This window comes from Monodelphis domestica, chromosome 3 (genome assembly GCF_027887165.1).
Source record: "Monodelphis domestica isolate mMonDom1 chromosome 3, mMonDom1.pri, whole genome shotgun sequence".
In the NCBI taxonomy this organism is placed as follows: Eukaryota; Metazoa; Chordata; class Mammalia; order Didelphimorphia; family Didelphidae; genus Monodelphis; species Monodelphis domestica.
Window position 1 is genome coordinate 39,900,109 of NC_077229.1, and position 27,364 is coordinate 39,927,472.

The 27,364-nt window shown below is 39.2% G+C and overlaps 1 pseudogene; it reads right to left on the reverse strand.

The window, feature by feature from the left end:
* Window positions 1-5,968: 5,968 nt before the first annotated feature.
* The window catches only part of LOC100028197 (suppressor of cytokine signaling 5-like), a 31,136-nt pseudogene continuing 9,740 nt past the window's right edge, over window positions 5,969-27,364 (reverse strand).

Genomic DNA, 27,364 nt, shown 5'->3' on the forward strand with positions numbered 1-27,364 from the left:
CAAGAAGCACAGGTAAGATATTGGCCATCACATCACCAGGAGAGACTCAAGAGGTCCTGGTTCTTCCAGCACACACACAAAGGCAAACACTTCAGTGGGAATCATTCAGGGCAGGGCAGACAGAGGCGCTGACTGGTCTAGGAGTCCACATTATTCTCTGGTGCTTATGCCTATCTATATTGTGATGTACAGGCTCTTGATTGAAATAGAAGAAACAAAATGATTAGGATTTGATTTATTAAAAGATCTCTAGGTTTTTAGAAATACTGATAAAATTTCCTTTTGAAAGAACAATGTTATTTTTTTTGCACATTAAAATGTCCTAGCATTATTTTATTGAAATCCTAATCAAATTTAATTGTATCTTTTATTATAGTTCTGTATTGTTTATCACTGTAAGAACTATAGAGTGGTCTTCTCAAATATGTACCTTATTTTTATATGGATAAATTGGAGGTATTTGACTATTTAAGTGTAGTTATTTGTTTAAATGATGCTTGAGACTTTCTTACACTGGTTTGTTTGCATGTGTAAAGATTTTTACAAGAAAATAAAAATATAAATCTTGTTTTTTTTTTAATTACCTCTTCAAATACCTTATTTAAACAAATTATTACACTGATATTTGAACATAAACAAAAAATTAAATAGATTTAATCAAGAGATAAGCAGAGAAACTACCTTATGTTGAAAGGTTGTATGATACTTTTGTATATATAGTAATGAGATAATATGAATACTAAATATATGCACCAAATGCTGTGGCATCCAACTTTATATTGAAAAGGTAAATGAATTACAGGGGGGAAATGGCAAAACTATAATAGTCAGGACATCAATTTCCCCCTTTCACAAATAGATAAAGTTAAGGAAATGAAAAAAATCTTAGATAAGTTAGATATGATAGACATCAGAGATAACTGAATGGGAATAGAAAGGAACATATATCTTTTTCTCAGTGGTACATGGCACCTTCACAAAAAATGATCATTTATTAGGGCATAAAAACCTCAAAGTCAAATGAAGAAAAGCAGAAATATTAAACACATTCTTTTCAGCTCACAATGTAATAAATGTAATAAAATTACATTTAATAAAGGACCATGTAAACATTAAAAACTGGAAACTAGATACCTAATTTTAAATAGTGGGTGCATCAAATACCATAGAAATAATAATTTTATTAAAGAAGATGATAATGCATCAGTATGACAGTAATTATGGATGCAGAAAAAGCAGTAACCAGAGGAAAAAGTATATGTTTAAATGCTTACATCAATAAAATAGAGGAAGAGAAGATTGTTAGGACAAGTGGTAGATACCACTCCTAGTGATTTATATGGGGAAAAAAGAGTCCATGTGGTTGTTTTTCCTCTGGAGCACCCAAAATAATTCTTAGTCTAATGACTTCTCTATAAAACTCAGGTCTTCAATGGAAAGCAGTGGGACTTTTTATTTGACTGAGGATGAATAAGGAGGCTTAAGAAGATAAAGGGACTCTTGCTTAGTTACAATCATCCCAACTATTGAGGCTCCATCACATGAGGAACTCAGAATTTTCAAATCCAATAGCCATAAAAGCTATAAAAGTTTTCCAAGGGGGCAGCTGGGTATCTCAGTGGATTGAGAGCCAGGCCTAGAGAAGGAGATCCTAGGTTCAAATCTGGCCTCAGACACTTCCCAGCTGTGTGACCCTGGGCAAGTCACTTGACCCCCATTGCCTAGCCTTTACCACTCTTCTGCCTTGGAGCCAATACACAGTATTGGCTTAAATGGCTCCAAGACAGAAGGTAAGGGTTTAAAAAAAACTTTTCCAAAATTTCCTGGGGACAAGATAGTTCTTGGGCACCATGAATCCTTATCACTGTGGTGGCAAACCTATGGCACACATGCCAGAAGGGGAGGTACTCAGAACCTTGTCTCTCACTGTCACTCCATCACAGAATCCATTACTAGAAAGCCAAAGCCAGAGCCACATGGGGCTGGGCTACTCCCCTCCCCCTGACCATGCATGCCTGAGGACATCACCCACCCCCCAAAACAAAAATAAATAATAATAAATAAATTGAGTCCCCCTTTGCAGAGATTTATGTTTTTTTTTAAGATTTACCATCATTTGCTCCCTAGCATTTTTTTGAAGTTAATGGAACAGGTTAAAACAAGGTTCCTAATGTGACCTTGAGCAAATAATCCCTTGATGATTTCTTCATCTGTAAAATGAGAGTCAATATAACTTCTGAGAATCCATGACGGAAGATGTTAGTCATGCTCCAACAGAGAGGAGATGGACTCTGAATGCAGACTGACGAATGTTGTTATTAATGGAGAGGAAGGAAGGGGTAGCAGTTGACTTGGTTAATGTGGTAATATATCTTGATTGACTATATATTTGTTACAAGGGTTGTGTCTTTCTTTTTTTGGTGAGGACAATGGAGGAGTTTGGAAAGAGAGAGAAAAAAAGAGTTGATTTGTGTTTGTTAAAAATATTTTTTCAGGGGCAGCTGGGTAGCTCAGTAAATTGAGTGCCAGGCCTAGAGACAGGAGGTCCTAGGTTCAAATGTGGAATCAGACACTTCCCAGTTGTGTGACCCTGGGTAAGTCACTTAACCCCCATTGCCTAGCCCTTACCACTCTTCTACCTTAGAACCAATACATAATATAATAATGGAAGGTAAGGGTTTAAAAAATATTTTTTTTCTAAATAAGTGGGTTGGTCTAGATGACTTCTCAGCTTCCTTCATTCCTATATCTATGTTCCCATGATCTTCCTAAATAGTAAAAAAAATACTTTGCAATTTTTAAACATTTTATAAAAATAAATCCTTTCTGGAGAGAGAAGATACTGGCCAATATCTTGACTTTAGGTTCACCCTGTATAAAGTGTTATAGATGAACTAGGTAATAAAGTATTTCCTTTTTTCTTTTTTTCCTTTCTTTTTTTTTTAAGCACTTACCTTCTCTCTTAGAATAGATACCAAACATCGATTCCAAGATACAAGTGCAGTAAGGGCTAGACAATAGGGGTTAAGTGACTTGCCCAGGGTCACACAGCTAGAAAGTATCTGAGGTCATATTTGAAACCAGCCATCTCCATTCTTAGCTCTCTATCCACTGAGCTACCTAACTGTCCCTATACTTAATACCTTTTGAAAAAGGAATCTTTTTTAGCATTTTTATCACAGAGTATAATCTGCCTAGCATAATAGATATTATTGCAAGTGTTTGGTCAGTGTGATGATTGGTGATGGAAACTTGCTCATAACTTATTCTTATCATTAAAGTAGCTTTTCCTCTTCAAGATCTGATGGTCAGAGACTTTTGTTTGTTCTTCTGTGCTTTTGGTTTAAATTATTTCAAGGTTTTTTAGATGTTCTTAAATATTGGTGTGAATTTCTTTTTTTTTCTTTCTTTTCTTTAATGTAACGTAAAGCATCTAATATTTAGGAGCATTTTTTAAACAAAAAGTTGCATATTAATATTTATACACAAAACTTAAATGTAGATGTCATTAGCACACATACATGCTTTCATAAACTCAAATATTTACATTTTAGAAAACAATTTCCATTTAACGTATAAAATTCTTTTAACACATAAAACCATTGAGAGCCACTACAAAACAACATAACCAGAACATCAGTTTGCTACAAGCATATAAAAACATACATTGATTTATTGGAGTCTTAAGTTACCCCTTTATAATACAATCTTACTTGCATATAGTCCTTCCAATTATTATTATGGACTTACAAAAGAGGTTTTATTTATTTTACAGGTACATCACGAGCTCAAGAAAATGGACCTAACAGTTAGGTGATAGAATTATGCTATAACAAATTAATTGCACATAATGCTTTTAAAGTAGGTTTGGATGAAGTTCTCAAACACTTTGGCATATATTACTTAGGGACCAACATTAGATGCAGGAGATATTACAAAAGTCCCTTCATTCCCCATTTTGCTTTAAAATGGACAAGTCTTTGGTAAAAGTTCTACATTTGGAGCATTTTGTATCAATTAAAATGGTCCCCAAACCAATAAACAATGTTGCTTTATTATCACTTGTTCATAACAAAACCTCAGTTTACCAATGCTTCTGAAGCAGTGTGGAAATATTGATAATCACTTTCCAAAGAAAGATAGAACATTAATGGTTTCAGCCTTTTACCTGTAATCAGCAGAGGAATTAATAGTAGTTTATTAGCCAAAATTTTCTGTTAATCCTTTATCTTGCAAAAACTCAACTGCATAGTCTCTACTTTGCAGTAACAACAGACATCATTCAATGAAATCATGATTGGTTGAAAAAGATGGGTGACGTTAAAGTCAGAGTTACTTTCCTCTGATAAGCCAAACAGTATTTCTGTATTAGCTATACTAGTTACCGGGGAAATCTTATTAAAAACCCCAAACAATTCAATTTACTACAAGATAAATTTTTGCAAATGTATAAAACAGCAGATATACAAGGAGAACAACATCAAACATACTTTATTAGCACAGAAAAGGAGCCATAACAAGGCACAGCAAGCAGAAACCTACATCAACAATAAAAGGGTTAGTGTTGCATACAAATATAACTTGTCTTGTATTTGTAGCCTTAGCGATTGCCAGATACATAAATGTTATGTAAAATAACATTTTGTATCAGCAGGCAAAGAAACTAGGGAGCACTCACCATTGGTACAGAGTACATCAACAAAGACACAAGCGTGGAGAGTCAACTATCTCAGTGCAAAATGTCTAGGACAGACCTGTTCATTCAGTCCAATACTAAGAAATGAACACTAGAACTCGAAATTACTTCCCAAATAGCTCACTCAAGTAGTATCGCATACTATTCTAAGTGACAAAAAGGTGCTAATTAATGTAGTTCTTTACAGATATGATGGTTCTACAGTACCTTTTACATCTGTAATTTAGCTTTCAGGTTTCCACTAAAAATTAACTAGATTGGAACACTCTAAATTATAACCAATGACTCATATTTTACATCAAGAGATAAATACTGCCATTCCAAACCATTAAATGCAGCCCAACTTTCAACCACTGTAGTTATCAACTAACATGTCTGGGCTGCTTCCATACACTTTGATTCTCATTTTTCCAAATTTAGAAACTGATTTTGGGCATGAGAAGTGATCCAGTTTTTGTGCATCAAAGTTTAGATTGCACGTCAGCATTTAAAAATGCACATGCCACACTAAGTGGTCAGCAGCTATTCCAAATGCCTGTTCAAGGTAAAGCACTCATCAAAACTGTTCTCTCTCATACTTATGGTCTTCAAATAAAATTCCACTAATGATTATACATGAATCTAAAGTTTTAAGAACTATTCTTTAGAAAAAGTGGGCTTGGGATTCTTTGTGAAGGAGAAAGAGAGATTACAAACGATAGCAACACTGAAAAGTGGACTGCACAGTGCCGTTGTGGCCAGAATTTGTCATTTCTAAAGGCAGCAGGCAAGGTAAGCCTCTGACTTCTTGGACTTCAGAACCTTGATTTAAGGGAACTACAAACATTCCCACTTTTGTAAGATTATAGAAAAAATTCTTAGAAAAAATACTCATTTCAAATATTAGTCACACTGTTGAAATGCTCACCCAATAGTAACCATTTGTTCTTCAGTAGGAAATAGAATATCATAGCAAATGCCCCCAAATTGCTTCATCCCATTACTACAACTATTAAAAACCAAACATTTAGAAAAATCAGCAAATGTGTTTTGTGTATGGGTTGGCCCTATTGAACATGTGCAGCTTTGTCCTCTACTAATTATTTCAGTAGGCACCACAGTTGTTTGTAGAAGTAACAGCAGAGAGCATCTGACAAGACACTAAAACTAAGATTAAGTACCATATTGCAAAACAATCTAATACTGGTACACGTGCTTGCTATTGGTATACATTTGATGCGCAGAAAAGCAAATCTAATAAAAGCCTAATAAAAGGGGGGCACTGAATGGAGTTTACTTTGCCTTTATTGGTTCTCACTCTAACCAGCGGGGCACCCTCACTTTTTGTTTTGTGATATTCTTTTACAAAGTCTTGTAACATTGGCGGTAAAGGGAGACCATGGATTCCATTATATGTAGTGCACCTACAGATGACTGCCCGGCAGATATACTGAAGACTGAAAGGAAAAGTCCTATTTAGTGACACAGTAAGCAATGGTTCAAAACCCACACAAGAACTCGGATCTTCAGGATGTTCTAGAGGCCCTGTGACAGTGGAGGAGTGAAACACCCAGGGATCAGGGGCATCGAAGCGAAAATTGTGGTTTCACTGCTCGATGCCCGCTTGCAGGGATTGGTTATATGGTGGAAGCTCACAGAGAAGAGGTTGTCCTCTTGTGCAGAGTCCCTGAGCAAGAAAGTGCCTTCAGGCTTCCCTTGGAAAAGGGCCTCTGCTTCATATCAGTCCATCACACCCCAGTAACAGGGATTCCCCATGATCTGGAGCAGATCAGGCACCAGACAGTGAATGTAGTCGATCTGCCTGTGAACTTTCCACGCCCCCTGGCAGTTCGTGTGGGCGTGATCGTGGCTGTCCCCAGAGCCCTAGCACTGCTTCTGCCTCCCCGCCTGCAGACAGAGGGTGGTGGCATCCTCTTCAGAATCGCAGGGGTGGCAGCTCCATCTCCAGTCATGTCAGTCATTGCCGGGGCTAACTTTGGTCCCAGTTTATATAAGGGATTAACCTGTGCAGTGGCCTCAAATGGATGTATTTGTGCATTGGGAGGTGGATCCACACCTTCTTTGATACTCAGAGGCCTTCTCTCCTGAAGCCGATCTTCCTCATCTTCAGTGGACACCAAAGACGGGTCAAAGGTATCAAAGAAGGTTGAATGAGGGCTCACAGGACCAGCGTGCTACTTAGTCAAATGCCATTGCTGCTCTAGATCTGATCCAGCAGGGAAAGGACATTTTTCAAGCATTAGTTCAGAAAGGTGTATTGTTTTTTTCTTATTAGAAAAGAGAGATTTTGCTTGTTTAAAATACGTTCTCCTGGGAAAGCACAACCCGACAGTGTCCTGCAGCCACTGCCTCAAAGAAAGGCTCCCAACAGTCCCACTAGAGACACTCTCCTTGTGGTAGACAGAGCTCAAGTCTTTTACTCTCTCTCTTCTCTGCAGGTGTAAAATTTAAAATTTCTTAGACTTATGAATTTTGGAAATTTCCCCATTGGGAAATTTCATACTGGAAAAAATTTCCTACTGATAGTAAGAACTCTATTGGAATGTGAAACCCCTTAGCATGGGAGGATCCTTCTCCTCCCTACTTAAGACTACTTTAGGACAGAAACCTTTTGCTAAACAATGGAAAGGGTTTTGACCTATGCTTAAGCATAGAACAGGAAGTTCTTTGAGTCATGATTGATTTTAGAATTGATACAATAGAGATACTTGGAATGACAGAACCAGGTCTTGGAAAATACAATCTCCACCCTACATAGAGTAACAGGATTTAGGAAGGGCTGCAGCAAAGATCAAGATTTAATTATTTGAGAATATGACCTTCAACAGACATGTGCAAAGCCACAGACCTCTGGGCAGTCCTGGGTTAAACTAGAGCTACCATTGGCACAGGGGAGACATCGACAGTGATTGGTAGATGTGAGAACTGAAGGGAGGGAACTTGGATGGTTTCCTTAAAGATAGCTGGGTCTGAGGCCAGAGGGAGGAGAGTTTCTGAGGAGGTTTTGCTCTGAGAGGTTTTGCTCTGAAGGAGTCTGGAGGTGGCGGCCCCTGAGACTGTTTCTCCATTTTGGTCACATGAGTGATAGGGACTGATCTCTTTTCTTTGCCTCAGCTATCTAAGGGCTTGGACCTTTGGCCCAGCCTATGGATAGGGGGTATTTAAGTCCTATTCTCTTTTCTCCCATGTTCTCTCTCTCTCTCTCTCTCTCTCTCTCTCTCTCTCTCTCTCTCTCTCTCTCTCTCTCTCATACCTTTCTTCCTCCTGTTTGTAATTAAAAACTCCAAAAGGTTGACTGCTGACTTGAGTTTTCATTTAGGAATTACATAGCTGAATTCCTTGGCGACCTTAAATTAATATATATCAGACTTTTAAAGTGATTTAGATATCACAGCAGGCCACTGCAGATCCTACCAAACTTTTTCTCAGTATACTAAGAACTTTGTGCCTTTGTAGAACAGGAATGTTCCTTCTTCCCCCCTCCCCCCTCTCCCCCTCCCCACGGAGCATGGCAGGTGTAGGAGTTGCTCCGTGCCAGTCTAGTACCTGTGGTGGTGATGCACGAGTCACTTTCCTTCTTGATGCTGATTTCTCAGATCTGAGGCATATCAGTGGCACAGTTTTGTTTTCTTCTTGAAGAATTCTTTGATGGGCTTATTTCAAGTTGTAAAACAATGTTCGCTCGTTCCGGTCAAGATGGCGGCTTAGACAAAGCTAAAGTTCAGATCTCCAGAAACCCTTCCCTACTGATCTCAAACTATATGCTCCTAGGGCACTGAAATTCAAAACGATCAACAGCATAGACCCTGGGAATCCTCCTCCTGCACCTGGACCTGGATCAAAAGGTACAGCCCCCCCCAAAGCCAGAACCCAAAATCACTTGGACCTAAGGGGAAGTCAGAAGAAAGGTCCTAGGACCCATCCCCCCAAACCAGAGCGCCAAGTCCAAGGCAGCAGAGGCAACCTCAAAGCCTCACACCAGCTATTCTGAAGGCCTCTTCCTGAAAACAACCCAACCCAGTCTCGGGGGCCCCCAGATAGCAGGGAAACAGAGAGAGACAGGGGAGATTGTAACCACTTGGCCAGATCCTTCCATCCGAGTCCCAGTGAAAGTCACTGCCCTCGGAGCTCCGGGAAGCCGCGGCCCCTCCCCCATCAGAGAGCAGGGTCGTCTGAAACAACAGTAATCTTCAGGGCCCACAAGACAGCCTCACAGCCGGCTATTCTAAAGGCAACTTCCGGAAAGCAACCTGAGCCAGTGGAGGGGGCATCCAGACAGCAAGGAAACAGAGAGAGATGTGGGAGAGTGTAACCCCCTGTCTGGATCCTTCCATGCCAGTCCCAGTGAAAGTCACTGCCTTAAGGCATACTCAGTTCAACCCAGGGAAAGCTCATAAAAAGGACAATCTGCCCAGGACTAAAACCTCTGAACACCAGACAGAGATAAGAAAAGCTAATCCTCCCCATTCAGAGATGGCAAACTCTACAGAAGCACAAAAGCCCCAAAATACCAAGAAAAATAAGAAGAAAGGGGCGACTTTGGACACATTCTATGGAGCAAAAATATAAAATACAGAGGAGATCGAAGACGAAACACAAGCAAATGCTCTGAAACCTTCCAAAGGAAATGGAAACTCTCCACAAACACATGAAGAATTTGAATCTGAAATGAGCAAAAAGATGGAAGCCTTCCGGGAGGAGAAGTGGGAAATAATGCAAAAGAAATTCATGCATCTACAAAACTGGTGTGACCAAACTGAAAAGGAAAACCAGGCTTTAAAGCAAGAATTAATAAAGAAAAGCCAAAAGACCAAGAAATTAGAAGAGAACATATAATATCTAACTGACAAGGTGACAGATTTGGAAAATAGAGGGAGAAGAGACAATTTAAGAATAATTGGACTTCCAGAAAGGCCAGAAATAAACACCAAACTCGACATCGTAATACAAGATATAATCAAAGAAAATTGCCCAGAGATTCTAGAACAAGGGGGTAATACAGCCACTGACAGAGCTCACAGAACACCCTCTACATTAACCCCCAAAAGACAACTCCGAGGAATGTAATTGCCAAATTCCAAAGCTCTCAAACAAAAGAAAAAAATCACACAAGAAGCCAGAAAAAGACAATTTAGATATAAAGGAATGCCAATCAGGGTCACACAAGACCTTGCAAGTTCTACTCTGAATGATCGCAAGGCATGGAAAATGATCTTCAGAAAGGCAAGAGAGCTGGGTCTTCAACCAAGAATCAGCTACCCAGCAAAACTGACTATATACTTCCAAGGGAAAGTATGGGCATTCAAAAAAATAGAAGATTTCCAACTTTTTGCAAAGAAAAGACCAGAGATCTGTGGAAAGTTTGGTACCAAAAAACAAAGAGAATGGAATACATGAAATAGTAAATATGAAGTAAAGGGGAAAGGAGAAAAATATTATCTTTTTCTTTTACTCAAACTCTCTTCTATAATTACTACATTTATATCAATCTATGTATACTAACATGTGGGGAAAATGTAATGTGTACATAGGGGGTAAAGAAAGACCAATTAGAATAATCTTTCTCACACAAAGATTCACACGGGAAGGGGAGGGGAAGAGGGAAAGAGATGGGGGAGGGGAGGGAACAAAAAGGGAGGGACTAAAAAGGGAAACATCAAGGGATGGGACAAGGAGGAATGCTTCAAAGTAAATCAGTGGACTAAAAGGTAGAGCCAAAGAAGAAAAAGTTAGAATTAGGGAAGGATATCAAAATGCCAGGGAGTCCACAAATGACAATCATAACTTTGAACGTGAATGGGATGAACTCACCCATAAAACGTAGATGAATAGCAGAATGGATTAGAATCCAAAATCCTATTATATGTTGTCTTCAAGAAACACACATGAGGCGGGTTGACACCCACAAGGTCAGAATTAAAGGATGGAGTAAGACCTTCTGGGCCTCATCTGACAGAAAGAAGGCAGGAGTGGTAATCATGATATCTGATAAAGCCAAAGTAAAAATAGACTTGATCAAAAGGGATAGGGAAGGTAATTATATTTTGGTAAAAGGGAATTTAGACAATGAGGAAATATCATTAATCAACATGTATGCACCAAATAATATAGCACCCAAATTTCTAATAAAGAAACTAGGAGAATTGAAGGAAGAAATAGACAGTAAAACCATATTAGTGGGAGACTTAAACCAACCATTATCAAATTTAGATAAATCAAATAAAAAAATAAATAAGAAAGAGGTAAGAGAAGTGAATGAAATCTTAGAAAAATTAGAATTAATAGACATATGGAGAAAAATAAATAGGGACAAAAAGGAATACACCTTCTTCTCAGCACCACATGGCATATTCACAAAAATAGATCATACATTAGGTCACAGAAACATAGCACACAAATGCAGAAAAGCAGAAATAATAAATGCAGCCTTCTCAGATCACAAGGCAATAAAAATAACGATCAGTAATGGTACATGGAAAACCAAATCAAAAACTAATTGGAAATTAAACAATATGATACTCCAAAATTGTTTAGTTAGAGAATAAATCATAGAAACATTTAATAATTTCATCTAGGAAAATGACCATGGTGAGACATCCTTTCAAACCTTTTGGGATACAGCCAAAGCAGTAATCAGAGGTAAATTCATATCCCTGAGTGCATATATTAACAAACTAGGGAGAGCAGAGATCAATCAATTGGAAATGCAAATAAAAAACTCAAAAGCAATCAAATTAAAAACCCCCAGCAGAAAACCAAACTAGAAATTCTAAAAATTAAGGGAGAAATTAATAAAATCGAAAATGAAAGAACTATTGATTTAATAAATAAGACAAGAAGCTGGTACTTTGAAAAAACAAACAAAATAGACAAAGTACTGGTCAATCTAGTTAAAAAAAGGAAGGAAGAAAAGCAAATTAACAGCATCAAAGAAGAAAAGTGGGACAGCACATCCGATGAAGAGGAAATTAAGGCAATCATTAAAAATTACTTTGCCCAATTATATGGCAATAAATACACCAATTTAGGTGATATGGATAAATATATACAAAAATACAAACTGCCTAGACTAACAGAAGAAGAAATAGAATTCTTTAATAATCCCATATCAGAAAATGAAATCCAACAAGCCATCAAAGAACTTCCTAAGAAAAAATCCCCAGGGCCTGATGGATTCACCAGTGAATTCTATCAAACATTCAGAGAACAGTTAATCCCAATACTATACAAACTATTTGACATAATAAGCAAAGAGGGAGTTCTACCAAACTCCTTTTATGACACAAACATGGTACTGATTCCAAAACCAGGCAGGTCAAAAACAGAGGAAGAAAACTATAGGCCAATCTCCCTAATGAATATAGATGCAAAAATCTTCAATAGGATACTAGCAAAAAGACTCCAGCAAGTGATCAGAAGGATCATCCACCATGATCAAGTAGGATTTATACCAGGGATGCAGGGCTGGTTCAATATTAGGAAAACCATCCAAATAATTGACCACATCAACAAGCAAACCAAAAAGAACCACATGATTATCTCAATAGATGCAGAAAAAGCCTTTGATAAAATACAACACCCATTCCTATTAAAAACACTAGAAAGCATAGGAATAGAAGGGTTGTTCCTAAAAATAATACAGTATATATCTAAAACCATCAGCTAATATCATCTTCAATGGGGATAAACTAGAAGCATTCCCAATAAGATTAGAAGTGAAACAAGGATGCCCATTATCGCCTCTATTATTTAACATTGTACTAGAAACACTAGCTGTAGCAATTAGAGAAGAAAAAGAAATTGAAGGTATTAAAATAGGCAATGAGGAGACCAAGCTATCACTCTTTGCAGATGATATGATGGTCTACTTTAAGAATCCTAGAGAATCAACCAAAAATCTAGTTGAAATAATCAACAAATTTAGCAAAGTTGCAGGATACAAAATAAACCCACACAAGTCATCAGCATTTCTATGTATTTCCAACACATCTCAGCAGCTAGAATTAGAAAGAGAAATTCCATTTAAAATCACCCTAGACAAAATAAAATACTTAGAAATCTATCTCCCGAGACAAACACCGGAACTATATGAACACAACTACAAAACACTTTCCACACAACTAAAACTAGACTTGAACAATTGGAAAAACATTAACTGCTCATTAATAGGATGAGCCAATATAATAAAAATGACCATCCTACCCAAACTTATTTATCTATTTAGTGCCATACCCATTGAACTCCCAAAATATTTCTTTACTGACTTAGAAAAAACCATAACAAAATTCATTTGGAACAACAAAAGATCAAGGATATCCAGGGAAATAATGAAAAAAAAACACATATGACGGGGGCCTTGCAGTCCCTGACCTTCAACTATATTACAAAGCAGCAGTCATCAAAACAATTTGGTACTGGCTAAGAAATAGAAAAGAAGATCAGTGCAATAGACTGGGGGAAAGCTACCTCAGCAAGACAGTATACGATAAACCCAAAGATCCCAGCTTTGGGGACAAAAATCCACTATTCAGTAAAAACTGCTGGTAAAATTGGAAGACAGTGTGGGAGAGACTAGGAATAGATCAACACCTCAAACCCTACACCAAGATAAATTCAAAATGGGTGAGTGACTTAAACATAAAGAAGAAAACCATAAGAAAATTGGGTAAACACAGAATAGTATACATGTCAGACCTTTGGGAGGGGAAAGACTTTAAAACCAAGCAAGACATAGAAAGAATCACAAAATGTAAAATAAATAATTTTGACTACATCAAATTAAAAAGCTTTTGCACAAACAAAACCAATGTAACTAAAATCAGAAGGGAAACAACAAACTGGGAAAAAATCTTCATAGAAACCTCTGACAAAGGTTTAATTACTCAAATCTATAAAGAGCTAAATCAACTATACAAAAAATCAAGCCATTCTCCAATTGATAAATGGGCAGGGGACATGAATAGGCAGTTCTCAGATAAAGAAATCAAAACTATTAATAAGCACATGAAAAAGTGCTCTAAATCTCTTATAATCACAGAGATGCAAATCAAAACAACTCTGAGGTATCACCTCACACCAAGCAGATTGGCTAACATGACAGCTATGGAAATTAATGAATGCTGGAGGGGATGTGGCAAAGTAGGGACATTAATTAATTGCTGGTGGAGTTGTGAATTGATCCAACCATTCTGGAGGGCAATTTGGAACTATACCCAAAGGGCGACAAAAGAATGTCTACCCTTTGATCCAGCCATAGCACTGCTGGGTCTGTACCCCAAAGAGATAATGGACAAAAGGACTTGTACAAAAATATTCATAGCTGCCCTCTTTGTGGTGGCCAAAAACTGGAAAACGAGGGGATGCCCATCAATTGGGGAATGGCTGAGCAAATTGTGGTATATGTTGGTGATGGAATACTATTGTGCTAAAATGAATAATCAAGTGGAGGAGTTCCATGGAGACTGGAACAACCTCCAGGAAGTGATGCAGAGCGAGAGGAGTAGAACCAGGAGAACATTGTACACAGAGACTAATACACTGTGGTATAATTGAACGTAATGAACTTCTCCATAAGTGTCGGTGTAATATCCCTGAACAATCTGCAGGGATCTAGGAGAAAAAACATCATTCATAAGCACAGGATAAACTGTGGGAGTAGAAACACTGAGGAAAAGCAACTGCCTGACTACAGCCGTTGAGGGGACATGACAGAGGAGAGACTCTAAATGAACACTCTAATGCAAATATTATCAACATAGCAATGGGTTCAAATCAAGAACACATGCAATGCCCAGTGGATTTACGCGTCGGCTATGGGGGTTGGGGGGGGGGGAAGAAAATGATCTATGTCTTTAATGAATAATGCTTGGAAATGATCAAATAAAATATTAAAAAAAAAAGTTCTCTCTTAAGGGACTACTTGGCTGCTGGGGAGCCAATCCTCTATGCTGATATTCCTTTCCTTGACAGAGTTCACAACTGTATTTTCACTGTTGTTTCCTCCTTCATGGTTAAAAAGATTCTGACACCTGTATCTTCCCCACTTTATCCATTGCTCATATCTAAAACCACTGTCATCTACAGTCATCAAACAGGCTTCATTATGGGAATGTTAGGGGGAGAAGTATGTCTTGAAATTTGCATTAAGGGTTTCTGAACAGTCATACTAAAGTTTTTTTCAGAACCTGAATCAATTCAAGTCACCTGATCCAAATGAACTATACCATCAAGTAAGACTGGCCATTATCAATGATATCTCAAAGACCACAGAAAACAGTGATAGGCCAAAGAACAAATATCTCATCTCCATGCTGTAAAAAATAGACTCAAATACAGGACTACAATCCCCACGAGCCTTTGCTCCACTTCCCCAGAATGCCTTGTAATCTCACCTGGGCTGAGATCGAGAAGGTATTTAAGCTGATTCAAAGGCTTTTGAGGCCTCTCTCGCTCTCTCTTGGCTCTTTTTGGACTTCCGTTTTGGATCAGGCGGTCTCTTGCGTGATGTGAGGTTATTTTGTCTAGGCCTCTGGCCTAGGCACATGTTTCTTACTTGTATATTCTTTAATCTTTAACCTTTAATAAGCCTCTAAAAAAATATAATACTCCTTGCAGAGAGAAACTAATTTCAGATGCCTCAGTCTGCCCCTAAATTTTAATCTTTACAGTTTGGCGACCTAATGGGAAAAAAAAAAACTCAATCTTCTGAATTCTTTTCTGATCTTTAGTTCAACTTTTAATAGCTAGAACCTAGAAAAAAAACTTTTTGAGCCATATCTTTCTGGCGAAGGTTTTCTACCCTCGCAAAGCTGCTACAGGCTCCGGACCTGCTGCCCACCCCACCTGGCTCAGCCCGACGCTTCCTGCCTGCAGCCTGCAGCCCTGATCATCCTCACCTGGTACCTGGTCCTGGACTTGCCCACCCCCGCAGCTGCTCCTGCTCCTGGCCTCTCACGGGTCTGCTGCCTGCCTATTTCTGCGCCCCAGACCCTCGAGCACAACCCCAGTTGGCTCATCACCCAGATCCTTGGAGCAGATCGCTCTGGACTCAATGAGACCAGCTGGTAACAGTATTTGCCACATGGGTGGAGGGGAGAGAAGAGAGGGAAAGGAGACCATTTTCCCTTAGGCTAAGCCTCCACGTGGATGGGGGTATTGGCCACAGGGGTATCAGAGAGGGGAAAGAGAGAAAAGACTAGAGAGAAGAAACAGATCTTTTCAAACAGAAACCCAAAAAGCAATGGGCTGTTTAAAAGGATTTTTGACTCTTCAGGCAATTTCATTGATTTTACCTGCCTGTCTGGGAGCAGACTCAGCCCAAAGATTCAACTTTAACTTTGGGGAGGAAAATGGGTGGCCCAGCAAACTGGAAGCCAGGCCCAGAGACGGGAGGTCTCTAGCTAAAATCTGGCCTCCAATGCTTCCCAGCTATGGGGCCCTGGACGGATCCCTTGAACCCCATAGCCTAGCCTTTACTACTCTACCTTCGGACAATAGACATTTAAATGGATAATTAAAAACAAACAAACAAAAAAAAAAACCCAAGGAACTTTGAAGAGACTAAAGGCTATATTCTAAGGCATTTCAGACTCCAATGGTTTATAAAAAATCTCTGTATTCTATTGCATTGTTTTGTTTAAGATATAACTTTGTGATTTTAAGTTCATATATTACTGGATTGAATATTATTCTGTGAACTGAAGGTTGATTGAATTTATTTTGAATGTACTGAGTTTTAAAATTCTGTTGTTTTTCCCCTATAACTGTGTTGAACAAATATTATTGTGAATAAGCCCATATATGAAAAAACAGCCTTTTTCTATTTTGCCGAGGATAGATGGACTTCAGAACTGGTTATAATTGTATTAACAACCTTTGGAATTTAATGTGCTAAATACCTCAAATGATTTGATTTAAGGGTTTTTTAAATATGATTTTTGGAATTTTTTTAACAATCTGGTTATTTTTGCCTGCCTCTACCACGAGGTAAGGCCCATTAGCTGAAGTGAAATACATTTTATAACCCCCAACCTTCCCGCATTTCTAAATATGTGAATGGAAGTTGGGCAGTTAATCTCAGGGCATTTGTATCCCTATAAGCCTCCAAGAAAAAGGAGCACCCCTTTATTTATACTCTTCAGCTCACTATTTTACTTCTACCAGAATGATATATAGATTTCTTGATTATGTTCTTAACCCAAGATGAGTTTTTCTTTGTTTTAAAAAATATGTTTAAATACCAAGTTTGAAGGATTGCTATGTTTGTAAAAATTGTGACAAATGTCCATCAATTCATAGGCTTTAAAAATGTCATACAGCAACTTACGTGAAATATGAAAGTGTGTTTGTTTGCTATTGTAATTAATTGGGCTATTGAGAATATTGGGGATTTTGATATCTACATATTTGTACTACTGTATTTTTAAAGATGAAAAAATTGTTAACCTTGTTCAATTCATTTGCCTTCTACTCACAGTGATCATGGCCAGATACAAAGAGGAAATGGATCTCATTTTTTTGGTGAGAAAGCCTTGCATTTTATATTTTCTTAACTGACACAGAGTGTCAATGGTTATAAGCTATATTTTTGAATTTTTTAAAGCTCTTTTATTATTATATTTTTCTTGCATGTGCAATATACTTTTTCAGTTTTTTATTATTATTTTTTCTCTCCTTTTTATATTTGAAGCACATGTCACCAGTATTAAGATTTTCTTTAACCTTTTCATTTTTAAGTTTAAGATACATTTGCTAATACATGCCCTAAAAGGCTTGTGACTATAAAAATGATGCCACTGATTATTTAAATAAATTATGGGACTTTGCTTAATGATTCTGTCTGATTCCAGGACAAGAGATACACACAAGAGTCATTTCATAGGGCCAAAGAAAGGCCAATCTAGGATGGATTGATGCACTTCTAGGCCAATACAAAGGTCTTGAACCTAGTGTGAAGACTCGAGGTTACTATGTTTAACATGTGTTAAGACATAGGCTTTCCTTGTATCCACACTCACCCTGAGGACACTCACAGACGAGTATCCCCGAAACCTTGGCTTCTATAATCTGGTCCCTTTCTTTTCTGCCTCTCATAGTGTGGTACCTTTCTGTAGTCCTGGCACTGACTGGGTAAATGCATCATTACTTAGATCATTTTGATTGGGCCCTGATTGAAGGACCTGTTATAGATTTATTTTTCTTCTACTTGGAATTTTTACACATAAGACTTTGATAGTCTATATTTTCATCCAGAAATTTTTCTTTTCTTTTGGATTTTCTGATGTCTTTTTAATATCTCTTGCCAATTGATTCATATACCTCATACCTCAGCCATGCATCCCTAACTGATTCTGAATCTTTCAATCACCCACAACACGGGGGAATGTAAAAAAAATCATTATTTAAATTGCAAGTTTAAATTCCTTTTGAGAAGAATTTTAGGTAAAGAAGATGCTACTTCCCTGAATTCAGAAACTGAACTGTTGGAGAAGCCACCATGAAGAAGCCTCCAGACCACAAGTTGCACAAAATTGACCTTTGAGTGTGGTTGATTGAACATTTATTTGTATGTATACTTTTATGCCAAAGGGGACTGCCCCCTAATGGCTTTTTGTCAATGTGTTCAGCAATTATTGGTTTTATTCTTTTTTCTCTTATCCTCACACTATTGTAATCTTTTAAGTTTATTATGTTTTTATGATCCTTTTGGGGAAAAATTAAATTTTCCAAAAATGATCACACGTGGGTATGTAAAAAATAGACTCGAATACAGGACTACAATCCCCACGAGCCTTTGCTCCACTTCCCCAGAATGCCTTGTAATCTCACCTGGGCAGAGATTGAGAAGGTATTTAAGTTGATTCAAAGGCTTTTGAGCTCTCTCTCGCTCTCTTGGTTCTTTTTGGACTTCCATTTTAGAGCAGGCGGTCTCTTCCATGATGTGAGGTTATTTTGTCTAGGCCTCTGGCCTAGGCACATGTTTCTTACTTGTATATTCTTTAATCTTTAACCTTTAATAAGCCTCTAAAAAAATAATACTCCTTGCAGAGAGAAACTAATTTCAGATGCCTCAGTCTCCCCCTAAATTTTAATCTTTACAATGCAGACCAGATGGGGTGGCATGGGATGGCCTCCTCTAGGGGCACCTGTGCCCCAGCAGGACAGGTCCAAGCAGCACAGCCAGGGTGTGGGCAAGTCCAGCTGACATCCCCATCCTGACTTCAGTGAGCATATGGGGGCCTTCCCACTTCCTCCTGATGGAGCCTGCCCCCCCCCCACTCCACCCAATGCCCTCTTCTTCCTGGGTCACCTCACCCTCTCCTAAGGCTGCTTCACTCACTCCTTAGACATTTTCCCTCCCCCTAGTGGCATGATTTTCATTAAGTCTGGAAATAAAATCATCTTGCATGTAAAAAAATAAAATTGAGAAACATGAAGTAGTAGACAGGGTATAGATTCCAGGATTCCAGGGTGTAGACTTGGAACCAGGAAGACACAGATTGGAATCCTACCATAGGCATTTACTAGCTAGATGACCTTGGACAAATTTTGCCTCACTATCCTCATCTATAAAATGAGAAGGTTGGATTGGATGACATCAAGGTTTCCTTCTAGCCTAAATCTATGATGTCAAGACAGTTAAAATATCCTTCCTATCTTCTCCACAAGTGCCATTGGTTTTCATTTTAATGATTTTCCTGGCTACAAATATTGAGGATAAGGGGTGATTCAGGAAAGACAAAGGTCCAGTATATTCCCAAGAATTACCCTACAGCCTAGTAAAGGGGATAGAGCCCTAGGCTGGGCATAAGAAGACCTAGAAAATAATAAGTAACATGGGACTTGTGGCTTTCTCTCTGAAGAAAGATAGGGTGGGAAAGAGCACTGATTTCAGAGGCCAAGATCTGGGTAACAATAGCTTTGTGGCCTTGGGAAAGTTCCAGAACCTTTCAGTGTTTAAATTTTCTCATCATGAAAATGATTAAGTTAAAAGAGATGACCTCTGTGGTCCCAGAAAGCTCCAGATTAATTACTATCTTTTGTCCATTTATTTAGATGCTAATTGATTGTCACTAAATGAAGCCTAAGTGTCCAGTGAGGACTCCTAAAGGTCTCCCTCCTTAATAATCACTCTAGGTTCAGTCTTGAAGATTCACAATCAATTAACAAGCTTTCATTGAGTGTCTCCTGTATACTAGGAATTATGTAGGCTCTTAGCATAAAAAGACAGAAAAGGAATTACTTCCTGCCTTTGAGAATCTGTTGATTCTCAGTTGACCCAGTTGAAAGACAACTTGTACACATTTGGTAGTGTTTAGTCATCTCAGGCATGGCTAACTCTGTGACCCAGTTTGGGGTTTTCTTGACAAAGATACTGGAGTGGTTTTCCACTTCCTTCTCTAGTTCATTTTACAGAGGAGGAAAATGAGGTCAGTAGGGTTAATTGACTTGCCCAGGATCACACAACTAGGAAGTGTCTGATGCTGGATTTGAACTCAGTAAGATGAGTCTTTCTGACTCCAGATCAGGAGCTCTATCCATTGAGCCACCCATATAAAATATACGCAAAATAAATAGGTCATTTGAGAATGTAGAGAGACATGAATAGCTGATTCAGGAAAGGTCTTATCACTAAAACTTCTCCATAACATATTTTACCCACATTCAGTCTCTCTCTTTGACTCTTCCTATCTCTCTGTGTCACACCATCTCTGTTTCTCCCTTTCTGTGATTTTTTTTCTGTCTCTCTCTGCCTCTTTCTGTCTCACTCTTTCTCTGCCTTTCTCTATGTCACTCTATCTCTTTTTCTATATCTCTACCTCTGTGTATCTCTACCTCTGACTCTCTCTCTCTCTTTCTCTCTCTCTCTCTCTCTCTGTCTCTCTCTCTCTCTCTCTCTCTCTCTCTCTCTCTCTCTCTCTTTCATATTTCATTAGTTCAATTACTAGCAAGCAAAGTATTGAACATAGAACATAGAGTGAATTTGTTACAAAGCAGATGGGGACATTAATTATTCACCAAGCAAGCATGTATGTGTTCCTATAATGTGTAGACACTATGCTAGACAGAGAAATGATATGATCATATTCAAATGTATTTGAACTCATATAAGACCATATTTGTTAAGTGTTTAACACAGCTCACCCTTTCTCCCTCTGTGATCTCATCAATTTGTGAGTTCTTTCCAACAGGGAAGATACCAACTCATCCCGTCCAACACTTGTCCTCATCCTCCCCTGAAGTTCACCAACAAGGAAGGGAGAGAGCTTCCTACATTTCCTTCCAGATAATGAAAGCTGTCATGCCTCACTCTCTTCATGAGACTAGACCATCTCTTCTTATCACAAAATTCCTCCATGACATCTTTTCCTCCTGTTCTTCTCATAGTTCCCCATCGGTGATAGGCTACAGCCTGCTCACATCTGCCCTGCATGCCTCCATTATTTTCACTCGCTTTTAAACCCTCAAAGCCAGTGATGTTCCATGTTCTCTTGCTATAAGGAAGAACCAGAAAAAAGTTTGTATTCAAAAGATAACCCTTTGTTTTCATGGGAAATTTGAGGTCCTTAAGAAGAGCTTTACATTTTGACAAAAGTAATTCAGCTGCTTCCCCTCTTCCTGTTCATCTCAGACTCAAGTGTCTGTACCATCTGTCCTAAATATACATAGTGTTGGACATGTTCTAAAGGATATCGATCCAAAACCATGTTGAAATGGAAGCAACACCTACTTGGTTTTTTTTTTCTTCTGTCATTGGGAATATAAGGTGAAAACCTATTCTCCAAGAAGCTTAAATTCTATTAATATGTGAGTCTCACTTCTTATTCCATAGTGAAGTAATAGAACCATTCTCCACCTACCTTCCCAAAAGGTCGTTCTTCATCCATAAACCAACTCATAGTTCCAATGGGGCAAGTCTCAGTGGAGTGGAATCTCTTTGGTATGCAGAACTAAAAGTGGTAAAAATATTCTTTATTAACTCATTAAGTCTTTCCTAAACAGATGATGCTGATCTGAACCAGTGATTACACAAATGGGTGGAGTTCTGCTTGTGGAAATTCCCTTCCCTGATGAAAATTAGAAACTTGTCTGTCCTTTATAGTCTTAAAGACTTACCAATGCACTGAGAGGTCCAGTCACTCAGCGATGGTCACATAGCTGGTAAATAACAGAAAGTAAATACTTAATGCAACTTTTAACCTTCTTGGCTGGCATAACACACTGTTGATTTCTATTGAGACTGTAGCCCACTAAAACCCTCAGATCTTTTTCAAAGGAATTACTATCTAGCCATATCTCCCTCATCTTGTACTTGTGAAATTGTTTTTTTTTTTAACCCAAGTATAAGGCATGGTGTTTCATGCTGTGAAATTAAAGTAAAAAATGCTTTATTTATAGAATAACAATGAGCTTCTATTAAGGACCTACTATGTCCCAGAAATTGGGCTGGTCATGGGGTGTAAAAGGATAGAGATGAAATAGTCAGAGGTAGCTGTGTGACACAATGCACATAGAGCCAGGGCTTTGCACAGAACATTCTGTTGCAGGATATTCTGTTGTCCCATACAGAGTGAGGGTCAGTTGATTTTTACTACATAACACTGTCAAATGAACTGAGGAAGAAAATGGCAAATTATCTCCAGTATCTTTGCTAAGAAATCCTAAATAGTGTATATTAGTAGTAGTCTCTCGGTAACTGAGGATGATGATTGTCTTTGTGCGTTTTCATCTATGATAGATGAGTGTGCACAAAGACACTTGTGCATGAAGATTTAAGTGGAATAGTCGATGCACAGAGACAGTCCCACTCTCTCGGCATTGGAAGCCTGGGTCCAGTGGCACGAAAAGTCGTTACACCTGGAGACTTCCTCAGCTGCATTGGATGGCCGTGTTGTCTTTTGTGCTCCAACACGCCCTAAGCACTCCACAGTGCCTTGCTGCATCGCCATCTCAGCTGTTGAACCTTCTTATTGGTTTCTTCCATCTGTTCAGCCGAAGCAGTCTTCACATGTTGGGTGAGCAACCCTTAGTTCACCAGGGGTCGACGACCCGATGACTACCCTCACAAGGTTTAGCCAGCCTGTCGAAGCCGAAGCTGTTGCCCCGGGTGTGGCCGCTGCTGCATACTAGTAGCTACTGGGAGCCACAAGTGAGAGCTGGGTGTCAGGTGAGGGTCAGAGGCTGGAGAGCTGCCCTAGAAGGGCATGACAAGCCCTCCATACCAGAGATACTACTCCTCCCTGAGCACCCCATACACCCCCCAAAAATTAATTTTACACTTGCCCAGGGTCACACAGCTGGGATATGTCTGAGGCCAGAATTGAACCTAGGACCTGCCATCTCTGGGCCTGGCTCTCAATCCACTGAGCTACCCAGCTGCCCCCCTAAATATGGTAATAAAGGCACAACTGAACGACAATAGCAATAATATATAAACTCACATATAAATTTAACATGATAGTTCCAGGTCCTTTATTTCCAAATCAAAAAAATTCCAAAGCCTTGTTTTCCACTCTATAAAATAGGTATAATGGGGGGAGCAAGGTGGCCCAGTAAATAGAATGCCAGGCCTGTAAGTAGAAGGAGCTGGGTTTAAATCTGACCTTAATCACATCCTAGCTGTGTGACCCTGAGTAAGTCACTTAACCCTATTTGTTTTAGTTTCCTCATCTGTAAAAGAAAGGTCTGGAGAAAGAAAAGGCAAATGACTCCAGTATCTTTGCCAAGAAAATACCATATAGGGTCATGATGTGAGTGAGATGACTGAACAACCGAAAAGATAATACAGTATGTAGCTCACATGATCACAGATTTAGAACTGGAAAGGGTCTTTTCATTTTCATTTTACAAGTGAGGAAATTGAGGACCAAGAGAGGTATAGACCACAAGAGTAATAAGTGATGGAGGCAGAATTGGAATCCAGATCTTGTGATTCCACCAAGATCAAGGGTCTTTCCATTTTTACCCCACAGCCCCTTCTACTACTTCAGGGTTCTTATAAGTGAAGTCTCTCTCTCTCTCTCTCTCTCTCTCTCTCTCTCTCTCTCTCTCTCTCTCTCTCTCTCTCTCTCTCTCTCTCTCTCTCTCTCTCTCTCTCTTCTCTTTTCCCTTTCTTCTCTATTCCTCTCTTCTTCCTTCCTTTTAAATCCTTAACTTCTTTCTTGATATCAATCAGAGATAGTGCCTTGGAAATTAGGGCTAAATAACTCACCCAGGGTCACATAGCATGTGTCTAAGGCCATATTTAAACCCAGATCTTTCTGACTCCAATGTTGGCATTCTATCCACTGTGCTACCTACCTGCCCACCTTTACAAAAGTCCTTTTCAAGCCTTGATTAACAAACTAATGTCAGGAGCTAGCCAAGTCTTCTCTGTTAGCATGACAGAAGTTGTCTATCCCAGGCCCAAACCAGCAAACCCCTCCAGCTCATATTCTACATATCTGAGACTACAAGAGAAGGCAATTAGACATGATGTGATCAGACACAAATGAAGAGTCCAGGACCAACCTTAGCTCCTCTCTGCAGGCCTGAATGGCCTCCCCTTCCCCTCTCCCCTAAAGAGCTTGCAAATGGATGTTTCCTGCTGGGTTTCCACAGGACTCCCCCCTTTTCCTGTGGACAGCCCAGCACCCCCTCCGAGGGCAGCATCTGCTGTGAAGAGATAGCCAAGGAGCCCATTCCGGGCTGGTATAGATGCAGTTTGGTGTTCTTATTAAGGTATGTTGATTCAGGCTCCTGAAGCCACTATGCCTTTCAGAAGGGTCAGTGCATATTTTTAATTTGGGGAAGGCTAAAAGAGGGAGAAGTGTTGGAATAGGGAGAGATGAGAAGATCAGAAAAAAGAAATCCCCCTTCACATAAAAATACAGGCTCAAACAGTGACCAGAGCACCCTAGGCTGGACGATGAGAGCCGGTTCAGAATTATTGCACCCTGGGACTATATTAAGGAACTGAGATTATGTTGTTATTCACTAGTGAAACATCTGTTGAAAATCAGCAAAAAGCAATCAGATATGACTGCTAAAAGTATGGGGGCGGGGGTTGGAGTGAAAGGAGGAACTGAGTACTTCTTGGGGAATTAAAAAAAAATAAAGCTTTGCTTCTGCTTTCCTGAAGCCCCTGGAAGATCTTTCTGAGTCCCTGGAATTCAATTCCACAGTCCATATGGTTATTAGCTGAAAAACTGTGGTTCATTACTCAGTGTGGTGGCTCAGTTACTGCTCAGCAAAATCAAGCTTGGAGTGGGAGCGAGGCTATTTTGAAATCCATCCCCACAAGTTAGAGAATCTTGGAGTAATAGCACCTTCTATTGTTAATGATGCCTTCTTCTATCTACTCTGGGTGTATCCTGTCTGCACTAAGTTATCCTGTCTTGTCCCTCCTCCCACGGAATGTAAGCTTCTCCAGGGAAGACTTTATTAGCTTTTGTTCTTCCCCATTGTATCCTTTGCTCATAGAGTAATTAATGCCTGGCATACAGAAGGTGGTTTTTGTTTGTTATCATTCAGTCATTTTAAAGTCATGTCTGACCCTTCATGGCCTCATTTGGAATGGTCTTTGCAAAGATACAGAAACAGTTTGTATTTCCTTCTCTAGTTCATTTTACAGACGAAGAAACTGAGACAAACAGGGTTAAGTGACTTGCTCATGTCCACACACAGCAAGTAAACTGTCTGAGTCCAGATTTGAACTCATGAAGTTGAGTCTTCCTGCCTCCAAGCCCAGTGCTCTATCCATTAGGCCACCTAGCTGCTCCAATATTGCTTTACTAGTACTTAGTTAATTGATTGATGGGTTGTAAGAACTGGAAGGGCTCAAGTTTTGGTGGACAGCAGAGTTATCTTGTCCAGCTCCATCATTCTATTAAAGAAGGAAGAAAGTCAAACATATTCAGTACAATAAGTATTTATTATGAGGGACAATAAGGCAAAGAGAATAAAAGGGCTGACCTTGGATCGAGGGACACTTGAATTGAAAGCCTATTTCTGACACCTACTGATGGTGTGAGTGAGTCACTGAACCATTCATTGCTCTGACTGTAAGTTATAGAAGGACTGCTAAGCTGCCTGGGTAGGATGACTTTCCTCCTTGGGAGTCCTTCACACTGATAAAATGATGACTCTAGAGCAAAACAAACTCAAACTGCAGATGCAGGCACAGGAGAGCTGGCAACATGGATAATCCATGAGCCTTGGGAGTGATGTTCAAATCCCAGTTCTGACACTTGTACTCCGTATGGTCTTGGGAATGTCACTTCCACTTTCTGAATATTCACTTGTCCTGCCTGTGAAGTGAGGAGGCTGGACTAAAGGATACCTTAGGTGTTGCCTTTGCTAGAAATCTATAGAGTAAAATCTCATTTATTCTGAATGAAAAGGTGAAGCCCATATGTATACTTGTACAAAAATCCAATTACAGGCTACTAGGAAAGAAATGTGATTTTATTATTCATGAATGGGATAAATAGTTTTTTCTCAGTAAGGTATTATTAGCCCCCTGATTTGGACCCCAATATTCTCAGAGGGTCAAGAACCACAGTTTAAAGTAGAGTTTCAAGACAATAATTCTTCCAGCAGGGAGGAAGAACCTTGAGAAAACCTTATCTATTCCAGAGGCAACCAATTCAGGAAGAGTGACAGAAGGGAACATGAACATTAAAAATCAGGCACTCAGTATTGTAAGCTTCACAAAGGCCACCCGCCCCCTTTATGGGGCTGGACAAGAGAAGGAGAGAATCTTTCATCAGGATTACCATAAATATTCTCCTTTTACATAGGTATCAGCACTTCCCCAGGCATCTTCTGTCTAGAGAAAGGTACTGGGTGAAGGAGAATTTCAATGAGTCTGAATCTGTACTGTATTGAAGCATCTCCTGCAGACTAGGAATGCAAACTTCCCTTCCTACAGAAAGTTTAATAAAGCCCTTCTTATCTTTGGTCTGGACTCCCAAGGTTTCATATTTTTAGTGGAGGGAGTCTCTCTCATTTCACACAGTTGGGGGTTACTTCAGAATCCTGTCACATGTAAGAAACATTCAGATCCCCTCCTGGTGAAACTTAGGATGCAGCTGAGATTTTCAGCAGTGTAGACTGAGCCAGCCAAAAGAGGAGGAGGAAGATTGGGGGGGTTTTCTTGCCAGCTTTCCAAGCAGCCACAGAGACTGAAGTGAAAGACAGTGAAGAATTCAGAAATCTAGATTTGGATCCAAAATGAAAAAAAATTTGTTAAGTAAAAAAGGCTCACAAGAAAAAAGTGGAGTAAGAGATACTGGCTCTGAGATGTTTTTCTGGATATGAGTGTGTATGACACAGTCTCAGGCTGCAGAGTGAGTGGAGGCCCCAGATTATACATTTCTGGGACCCTGAGAGGGACCCGGCCAGAAACTAGGCAAGCAAATGTGATATGTATGAGAGAGATTCGGAAGAACAGACCAGAGCAGGAGGGGATTCCCAAGTCTATTATGTGATATGGAAATCACATTAAAAGACTGATATATATTAATTTAAGGTCGCCAAGGAATTCAGCTATGTAATTCCTAAATGAAAACTCAAGTCAGCAGTCAACCTTTTATGAAGTTTTTTTTAAATTACTAACAGGAGGAAGAAAGGTATTAGAGAGAGAGAGAGAGAGAGAGAGAGAGAGAGAGAGAGAGAGAGAGAGAGAGA